Source organism: Dreissena polymorpha, chromosome 10 (assembly GCF_020536995.1).
Source record: "Dreissena polymorpha isolate Duluth1 chromosome 10, UMN_Dpol_1.0, whole genome shotgun sequence".
Lineage (NCBI taxonomy): Eukaryota > Metazoa > Mollusca > Bivalvia > Myida > Dreissenidae > Dreissena > Dreissena polymorpha.
Genome location: NC_068364.1, coordinates 16,490,802 through 16,501,251, shown reverse-complemented (window position 1 = coordinate 16,501,251; position 10,450 = coordinate 16,490,802). Strand labels below are relative to the sequence as shown.

The 10,450-nt window shown below is 34.7% G+C and overlaps 1 long non-coding RNA gene across 1 annotated transcript; it reads left to right on the top strand.

Moving 5' to 3' along the window:
• The first annotated feature begins 6,037 nt into the window (after window positions 1-6,037).
• Window positions 6,038-9,880, top strand: LOC127848582 (uncharacterized). Its single transcript, XR_008034590.1, has 3 exons — window positions 6,038-6,364; window positions 6,794-6,873; window positions 7,549-9,880. It is a non-coding gene; the product is annotated as an uncharacterized LOC127848582 (long non-coding RNA).
• Window positions 9,881-10,450: the final 570 nt, after the last annotated feature.

Genomic DNA, 10,450 nt, shown 5'->3' with positions numbered 1-10,450 from the left:
CAATAAGATGACGACATGCGACAATACGATGGCGAGAATGCGAGAACTCGATGGCGAGAATGCGAGAACGCGATAGTACGATTCTCGATCAAATCACATTAAATATATTAAAATAAATGCTTCATTTAATATATTTACATTTCATTTTAGTTGTTCGTGTTACTCAAACTTTTAAGTAGGTTCGGCTTATCTACGGAAGGCCTACTACCTGCCACACACGCCGTATCCGCGCGAGAAAGAGTTGTATAATTTATGCAACAGGTTTGAGTTCTCCAACTGTACTCATTCACAAATGGAAACATTATATGAATATCGTGTTAAATGTAATAGTTTCGAACGGAGCTTATATAGGAAATAATCAATAAATAATGATTGTAGTATACGTGTCGTGGAAGAGATTGTCTATGAATTATTCAAATAGTCCACCATCTGCTGCGTCTGCATGACGTAGTATTTTTGCTCAGCTCATTCATAATCCGAGGCGATTAATAGATGCGGCTGTCGATAAACAAGGGAGAGTCTAATTGCACGACAATCTCCACGCAGAGTTGTCTTTCCTTGCTCTCACATACACCTCAATAGACCGTTCCATAATTTAGTCATTACATAATTATCTCCCCTGAATTCTCTCCGCGTCCGCCATTACACTGCTGCTTAACAATCGGTAAAATATATAAGAGAGCACCGATTATTCAACGGATGAATTTCTTTCTAAATTCTAAGGCCGTCATTACATTGTCTTGGTTGTCTTGGAAAACTAACACATTGACACATTAAAAAAAGCATTTAATTAAATTAAATGCATTATTTTCCATTTGATTATTTGCATCAATCTTTAAATCGTGTATGCCTTTGCATTCTAGTGTTTAATTGCCCCTTTGTTCTGCATAATCCGATTATCTCGTTTTGATCAGATATTATCCAGACTTAACTAACCACATGGTGTCATAAACCACACTGGGTGGCAGATGACAGTCTGGTCATTAAACACAATTGATGATGCCACCATGTCTCATCTTCCTGGTCGTATTAAGCAGTCATTTGGTAAAATAATTTACCTCCGACATACTTAACAGTTGCGTAAATTAGATATGTTACATATTTTACAAATTAAAAGTTATGTCCAATATAGAATATCAGAAATTGTACACCGTAAAGATACTAGCCCGTTTTATTTATGAAAAAATAAAGTATTTAAAAAAATATAAAAATAAAACATTTAACGTATTTAGCGGGTATCGGTTAATTAAAACTACGTCATTCCGTATGAAGATTTGAGGTTACGGCAATGCACGAACGATATCATAAAAACAAGAAATTACATTTGACACCAAACAGAGGTAAAAAATATTTTAAAATATGTATATGTATATAAATATATGTGTGTTAAAATGTTCGATATGTGTCACTCATACTCACTAGTAACGAGTTTTCAATATACATGAGTACACAGTTCAATTTGCATCATATGAAGTTGTGTTTTTTCAGTTGTATGTTAATATTCCTCAATAGCGTCATTCTTTGTACAAAACCCATCAAATTAAAATTACATGTAAATACTGTCATGTCCTTTGCTTTTAATATGGCTTTGTAGTATGTTTATTTTCAAAGCACTCCTTACACTTTCTAACACTCATTTATTTATCACACTAGCGTACTCATGCCATTGATAATTATATTTTTATAATTAGATGTATTACTATTGTAATTTATTGAAGCTTTTCTGCAAAAAAATACTACGGCTTATGCATAGAGCTCTTTGTTGTGTCAAATTGTCGGCCTTTCAGTCTTCAGATAATCTTTAATTTGATGCTTATGCCGCGTTTTGAAAGTTGCAAATAAATGTATTAATAAATTCGTTTGGCGCTTAATAATATATTTTTGAAATATTAATTAGGTGTTGGGTTTTTTTCGGAGTTTTTTTGTGTGTGGATTAATTGACTAAACATTTGGTGTCGTTATCCATATGTTTTGCGTTACTTCAAAGACCTATAAAATACATTTTTTTGTATTTAAGCTTTATAGCTGTTAAATGATTCAAAGATGAAAATATAGAAATATCACATAGATCGCATTCTCTTCATCTTCCGAATAATCACATAAAAGGTCGTCAAGATCAATATCACTCTCTCATGATAAAAAGCTCGTTTTTTAACGTGACAAAATTCCATCTAAAAAAAATATATAAATCCAAACCACAATTTTTTATCTCTGATATCAGTTAGAACAAGAAAAATAATGGAAGGCGTATAAAAAATATCATACTTAATATAATATGTTATGATTTTGGAATGTAGATTTTTACCAAATGAGACCAATTACATACAATTAGCGATAATTAATTGCGCGAGAATCTTTTATAAGTATTAATTAAAATATAATCTGCTTTATGTTGCGGCTATTAAAATCAACACAACAATACATGCGTGAATTGTTTGTGAAACGTTAAAAGTAGCAAGTCTAATCAAAGACATAGTATGAGCGACTGAACCGGCAAATTTTCGCCGATGATTACCACTTGATTACAGATAAAAAAACAAATACACGAAAGCATTTTAAACATTTTATTTGTTTTTATCAAATGTCAACTTCAAACAATCATTTAAACAACAAATATGTGATAATCGCCTCACATTAACTCATTAAGTAATTTATTTATCAGACAACGGTGAAGCGGGTATTCTCTTCGTCTTTGACTTTTGGAATCGCAGACTCAGACAAGTTAGCAGCAGTGGCGGACAGTCACGTGACTGACAATATGGCGGCGGTCAATTTATCGATTATGGAACGGTCTATTACGTAGTACAGGTCATTCATAATCTGAGGCTATTAATAGATTCGAGAAAACAACGCAACAGTATAAGGTTACGCTTGTTTATATTCTCAATTTATAAAACGTTGAACATGAGTTCAAAAATAACTTCAGCGAAACGATAGACATCAACAAAAATGCTTCATAATCTCTAAAACCGAATATAACAAACAATTAATTATAATAATAATACGAATGGTCTGTTTCGTAGCCTCGTTCATGCTACTACAGCGGGGATTTGTGGGAAACGTTCTTTTGATCCCAACAGATAGCGGCGATCGTTTGTATTTACGGGTTCTAGCAACGCATTAGTAGAACGTTAGTAGAAGTTTAAGCTTGTTTATATTCACCTTTCTCAATTTATAAAACTTTGGATCTGAGTTCACCAATTACTACAGGCATACTTTAGACAACCTCAAAAATGCTTTATAATCGCTAAAACCGAAAACAACTAAATATAACAAGAAATATCTTTTAAAAATGTAGTAGGCGTATACACTGACTTTGAAATAAAGTTTGCAATTTACTTTTCTAAATAAATAAATCAAATGAAAACAAAAGTTTAACTGTTGTGTTTGTTTTTACTTGTAAGTTGCATATTCAACGCATGAAATGTGTGTTAGCATTGTCAAACCACACATTAGTGTAAGTAGATAACAATATACTACGGGAGTGCACACCATATGTGTCCTCACATGCCTTATTATGAGTATATTTCTTCACTATTGAAATATATTGTATGTTAATATTTTATTTAAACGCCTTTCGACACATTTAAATCACACGTTCATAGCCGCGTCATCCGAAAATGGGTCTTATGCGTTTCGGCCAGCATTTGTTAAAACCAACATGTGCATTTGCGCAGTCAGGTCAGAGGCGATGCTGTTCGCTATAAAATCACTCAATATGTTATGGTCTCATTTTGTATCTCCTGACAGACTGAGAGATGTGCAGGCTGAGTGGGCTATATATATGATGGGCGCATATGGAATAAGACCCATTTCGCATGACCACGGTCATTAAAAATCGCATTGCGAATTGTAAATGGCACATTTTAGCACAATGCTTTTTGATACAAAATTGAATTCAAAATGGCAAACTTGTTAATAATGTCTGCCTATCCAGACGTTCAGGAACGATTTCCAGACGTGCTGACCAAGTACGGCAAAAATGGTGGTTGGATAATTAAACGATTTTCTCTTATCGTGGCACTATACTATTTCGGTAATGATTGTTTTATCATCTTGAAAGCAAAACTGAAATTCTTCGAGATGGATTTTAACGCGTGATTGTAACTGGGCCACAATTTGTGTCGTTTGAACATTCAGAGAGTACCGGTAGTCCGGAATTCCTTACACTGAACAGTGCTTCATCCTTGCACTGAGCACATACACAGTGATGTAGCCAAAGTTCAGAAGTTGTATCTCGAATCAGCCTATGAAATATTCGAAAATATCCATGCGTGTCTGTTGGCGTTATGTTAAAGTCATTAAGATAAAAAGCTGAGTAAAACAGCTATGCCGAAAAATCGCATTAGTGCTCTATACCTATGTTTAGGTCAGACACCGTGTGAACTGCTCGAGTAACAAGTAATGCATTAACAACAATGTACGGGTCAACAGGGCTGTCTTGATGACTACCTAATTCGTGAGAAAAAAGTATTGCTCGCAGATTTATTGTATTATTTATTTTCATCAAGTATCTTATTGTTTATTTTTGAATTTGTATATGGTGTCAAAAATCCAAAGTTTTGTACAGGGAATTTTCATCATGAAATTATATTCTTAGTGAGATAGGTATGCGATATGATGGCGATTGCAAATTGTCTTTATATTCAGTTCTCATAATCATTGTCATCATACATTTTATTTCAGAAGGTCCAAAAAGAGCCATCTTGTTGTTATTTTGTCTAAGTTATCTCTATGAAATAAATAAGATGACAAAAAAATGCACACAAAGCTCGACCCGTATGGCGTGTCAAACGTTGCGAAATTCAATGTTTCCATATGTATGTGTTATATTTGTATATATATGGTGTATATTTCCATTTGTGTGTGGTATAATTGCATATATATGTTGTATAAATTCATATATATATATATATATATATATGGTAAAATCCGATATATGAATTGCATAACAAATATATGTTGTATAATTTCATATTTTTGTTTGATATTTTCATATATATGTTCTAAAAGTTCATATATGTATGCAATATTTTGATATATATGTGGTATAATTCTGATATATGTGTTGTATAATTTTCAAAATATGTGTGTGGTATAAATTCCATATATTTGTGGTAAAATTTTCATATATATGTCCAAAATTTGCATGCTGAGAAATCAATCTCCACGCAGAGTTGTCGTTCCTTGCTCTCACATACAACTCTGCAGGTTACAATATACTAAATCTTTTTGGAGTGCAATGCTATACTCTTTAAAAACCCGAACATCATTTATAAGAAGACACAATTCTCTGTGTGGGCACTTGCCATGACTTTATTTTAGAATGTTTCTTTGTGCATGTGGTAGGGAAAACATTGATGTTTAACAGAAATTCACTCATTTGCTTGAAGGTTAAAGACTACATGAGACTTTGACAGATGGCGGGAAACCCTCATCCACTGGTACGAACCCGGTAAATTGATGGCTGTAAAACAGTGACCGCATCGAGTTCTTTCTTGCAAAACGCATGACCCCCCTTTTTTATTGTCTAAATCATTGCGGCTTGGAATGCTCTTTAAGAAAAGGTAAGGTTATGGGGGTCTCTATGCGCAAAAGTTTGACTTTATTTTTTGTTGAAGTTATTGCTTTTACATTGAATTTGTGTAGGAAATCTTTTGGTATATTGTAACCTAAATATGGCTCAGCACGCCATTTTGTCTACCAAATAGCTAAAACCGAACAAACGCATACAATGTATATTTGAGTGGATATTTAAGATCGCATGCATTTAATTAAGATTTGAGTGGTGGTGGTTTGAAATGCATGCTTAGTGAATTCAAAAATGTGTCCAGTGCCTAGCCAGTGTGTCTGCTGGGCAGTCAAGGTCATGAAATACGTACATGCTGGTTTCTAGCTCCGAAGGCTAATTTTGCATGAATTTTAAAGGTGCCTCCACTCAACTGAATTTCTGCAAAAAACCGCGTGGATGACCCTAGGATTCTTCGGTGTCGGTCAAATATCTGGTTAGTGATGCAGTAAACCAGAAAGTGTTTAATGAACTGGCATTTGCAGTTTAGTGGTAAATTTGTGTTGAAAATCACAGAAATGGCCTCGAAAACAGGTGACATTCAGACCCCTAAATTGGCTGATTTTCCATGATAAAAATATACAGCAAGTGGGTGCACCATGGCTATCCATGTATTTTCTGGAAGACATACCCCCAACAATACTGAAGATATGTTTTGTATGATTTCAGGTGTAGACGTTGTGTTAGCTGTGAGGACGGACAGTGCCCCCACCCCGGCAGCCAGTAGCCGATTTGTGAAAAACTGTAGTGTGCCCCCTAAGTGCGTCTATCAAACATTATGGCCGACAAAGACATGTGAGTAAAATGATTACGCATTTGGTTTCAAATTCTGAGTCTCAAAATAGTTCTTCTTGAATGCTCTGAGCTTTTATGAGTACATACGTACAGACCCGGAGGGTCAATAGCTGGGAGTTGGATTATTGCAACTAAGTCTCAAAAGGCAAACTAATATTAAGTTTTGGAACATTACTACAGTATGAATGTGCAGATTTATTATCCTGCAATTATTTGTAACATTATGGTGTTTGAGCAGTTACTATTAATTCGGATATGCACACTTCGGCTTATGTTTTTATCATGAAAGACGGTGGTTTAACAAATGCTGTTTCCTGTAATTTCATCTTTTTCCAATATTTTATTGATATAATCTGGAGTATCATCGATTTTAAAGCATTATTTTGCCATTTGTTAAAGAAGTCTCTTTAAGCTAAACTGTATTTTCAGTACATTTATTGTCAGTATTGATGGAGAGGAGCATCACATCATAGGATCAGCAACCTTTGTAGAGGCCCTGAATTCAGATGGTATGCTTAAACTTATAATATTTATTTATAATATAGCTTGAAAAAAAGCAACACAATTATTATGTCATATTTGGAATTAATAAGTGTGATTATTGTCAATCAGTTACCAATACTTCAATTTCGATTTTATTCATGTCAAATAAAATATACCTTACCACCTAACTGACGCTCGATTGGTCATTGTCTGCTCGGTTCCGGTTACAGTAAATATACTAAAACGTACCCAGCCGATTTTAGACTGTACCCGACTGTTTATTCCCGCCCCAAAACGGATGTCTTGAAACACGCTACCAAAAACCGTAATTACGAAACAAACTGCTATTTAAAAAAATGCATCAACATGCTTGTTGAGTATGAGTTTCGATAATATAGATGCCATTTTAACAGAAAATTGACATAAATATGAAAATAATTAATTTAAAAAATAATTGCTGACAACGATCGATTTAGCGCTAAAGTTTCCGGGTATGTATGAGTATATTTACTGTACCCGGGGTACATGTACATATTCTTAAGTGTAGATGGGGTACATGTAACTAGTACTCAAGCCGACAATGACCAATCGAGCCTAACTGACCATCCCATTCCTTATTTACGCTCTGAAAGCCTCTTTAAACATTGAAATGCGTTCATCATTATAATTGATTGAAGATGTGGTGACACTTTGTATTTCAGACCATTCAACCAGGCAACATGCCTATGCGTACATTTTATCTGTGCTGAGGCAAGGTTTGTCATTCACATTTTTTCTTATCTCTTTACTTTCAAATGAAACTTGAAAATGTGATTGATTACATGTTTAATGATAATTAGGGATTCAAATAATACAAAAATGTTCATGTGCTTGTATTTTTTTCCGATTGTTTATTGCGAAAAAAGTGATTGATTTGTTTTAATTTCAAAGTAAACATTGTGATGTGGTCACTTTTTAAAATACTGAATGTTTTGTAATTGGCAAAATATTGGGTAGCCGCACATGCGCATATATCACAAAAACTTGCTTTACTTTCTGAAGAAGCACAGAGGTCAGGAGGCATCTAATGCATAAAATTATTTGTGGACCTATTTGATGACTATAATAACCGTGTGTGTAAACAATGTTTACCAATACTGTACATGAATTGATTTTGAACTTAGTTCATTTATGTTTGTTCATTTTAAAGACAAGCCTCTTCATTTAAAATTATTTGAAAATTAAACATCACAATGGAAAATGCCATATTGCAATGTATAAAAAAATCCTATATAGCTGCTGTGTTTTATTTATTTTGTATTGCATGGAAGGCAAGTGCTGGTACTCCTAGTGATGGTGGTGGCGGTGGTGGTGGGGGAGGTTAGGCTGTTGGTGATGATGATTGTGATTATGACAAGGATTGTAATGCTGATACGGATAATTCTGATGATGATAATGGTGACTATGAGTGGATAATTATACGCCCACAAACAAAGTTTAGGGGGGTATATAGGAGTGAGCTTGTCTGTCTGTCATTTGGTCTGTCTTGTCGGTCCGTATTACGTGTCAGCTCTCTAATTCAAGTTGTTTTCATCCGATCTTGACCAAACTTGGTCAGATGTTGTATCAAGATGATGTCTAGGTCAAGTTCGAATATGGGTCATGTCAGATTAAAAACTAGATCATGGGGTCACTTAGTGCGTTTTACACATTTAGCATGTTGTCCGCTCTCTAATTCAAGTAGTTTTTATCCGAGCTTCACCACACTTGGTCAGAAGTTGTATCTAGATGATGTGTAGGTATAAAGTTTGAACATAGGCCATGCCGGGTAAAAAACTAGGTCATGGGGTCACTTAGTGCGTTTTTAACATTGAGCATGGTGTCCTTTGTTTTATGTGAAGACAACATGCAAAATATTCTGTGTCAATGCGGCATGTGGGGGTATTGATTACGTCTGTGACAAAGCTCTAGTTTATGATGTTTATGATAGTTGTGAGGAAGATGATAGTGATGGTAAGGATGGTGAAGATGGTGACAATGATGATTGTGATTGTGGTAATTATGATCATGGCAATGATAATTATGCTTAAGATTGTGACAATTTTAATGATGATGATCACGGCAATGATAATTATGCTTAAGATTGTGACAATTTTAATGATGATGATAAATGAGGATGACAAACAGGGGGGGAGGGGTAATGATGATGGTGATAATTGATGATGTTTATTATAGTTATGATGATGCATAATTAACCAGGTTTTCCGAAGGAAAAAACTGGTTATTAGATTGGCGAATGCGGGCGGGCAGGCTGGCGGGCGGGCGGAGCAAGCTTGTCCGGGCCATAACTTTCTCGTTCATTGTGAGATTTTAAAATCATTTGGCACATTTGTTAACCATCATTAGACGGTGTGTCGCGCGAAGAAATTACATCAATATCTCCAAGGTCAAGGTCACACTTTGAGTTCAAAAGTAAAAAATAGCCATAAATGAGCTTGTCTGGGCTATAACTATGTCATTCATTTTGAGATTTTAAAATCATTTGGCACATTTGTTCACCATCATGGGACGGTGTGTCGCAAGAAAGAATCACGTCAATATCTCCAATGTCAAGGTCGCCACGACTAAAAATAGATTTATTTTAAAACAAACTTACAAAGGGGGTTAATTTTGTTTGTTCATTTCAAAAGTTCAGTTTGAGTTGTCTCCCTTTATCAGATTTTTTTTCACAATGAAAACCTGGTTTTGTGACAATTTTGTCCCTTGTTTGGTGGTTGAATTGGCATGACGCCTTATCTATGATCGCTCCGCCCACTTAATCACGTGGCTCAGCGGGTAGCAAACCTAGACAAGCTAACACCAAAATGGCTTCATTGCCTATATACTGCATGTAGAATAACGCAATATTCCGGATTATTTTTATGGACTTTTTGACACCATATGACACTTGTATAAGGGGTTTGTGTGATTTAGTAATTCTGCGAATGCAAAAAATATACGTTTATAGAGAACATCAGATAATTATAACGGGTTTTTCGGTACATGAATAACGCTCTCAAACGCTTGCGCGCTGACCATAATCGAACATGTTATTACGTATGATGTTGGTATTAGCAATAAAATAACACTTCTTCAACAGCATTTACCCATGTTATTTACGAAACATTTCCACTCGTGTATTTGACAAGAAATAGCGCTTGAAACTGGGATTTCGGTGAAGTTTTACACGCTTTCTGACACCGAGTGTACCAAAATCCCACATGTTATTACGTATAAAAGTGATATTAATATTATTAAACATTGTTTATGGGAAATTTATCAATCACTATAATTGAAAGTGCAAGACAGCACAATAAGTTTGGTTATTGTCATATATAAAGTAGCGCTGTATGAAGGGGAATTCAGTAAAGCTACCTGTATCAGACAAAGGCAGGTACCGACTTCTCCCAAGTTCGGCATTTATTGGTTATATCAGTAATAATAAATCTTATTATGTGGCATTTATCGATTCGATTCTATTAAAATTGAAACATATCATCGTTTGCACTTGTTTCTGACACACACAAAACTCGATTTATAACGGCGATTTTGTTAAGTTACGCAAAGTTTGGTACCAATCTATTC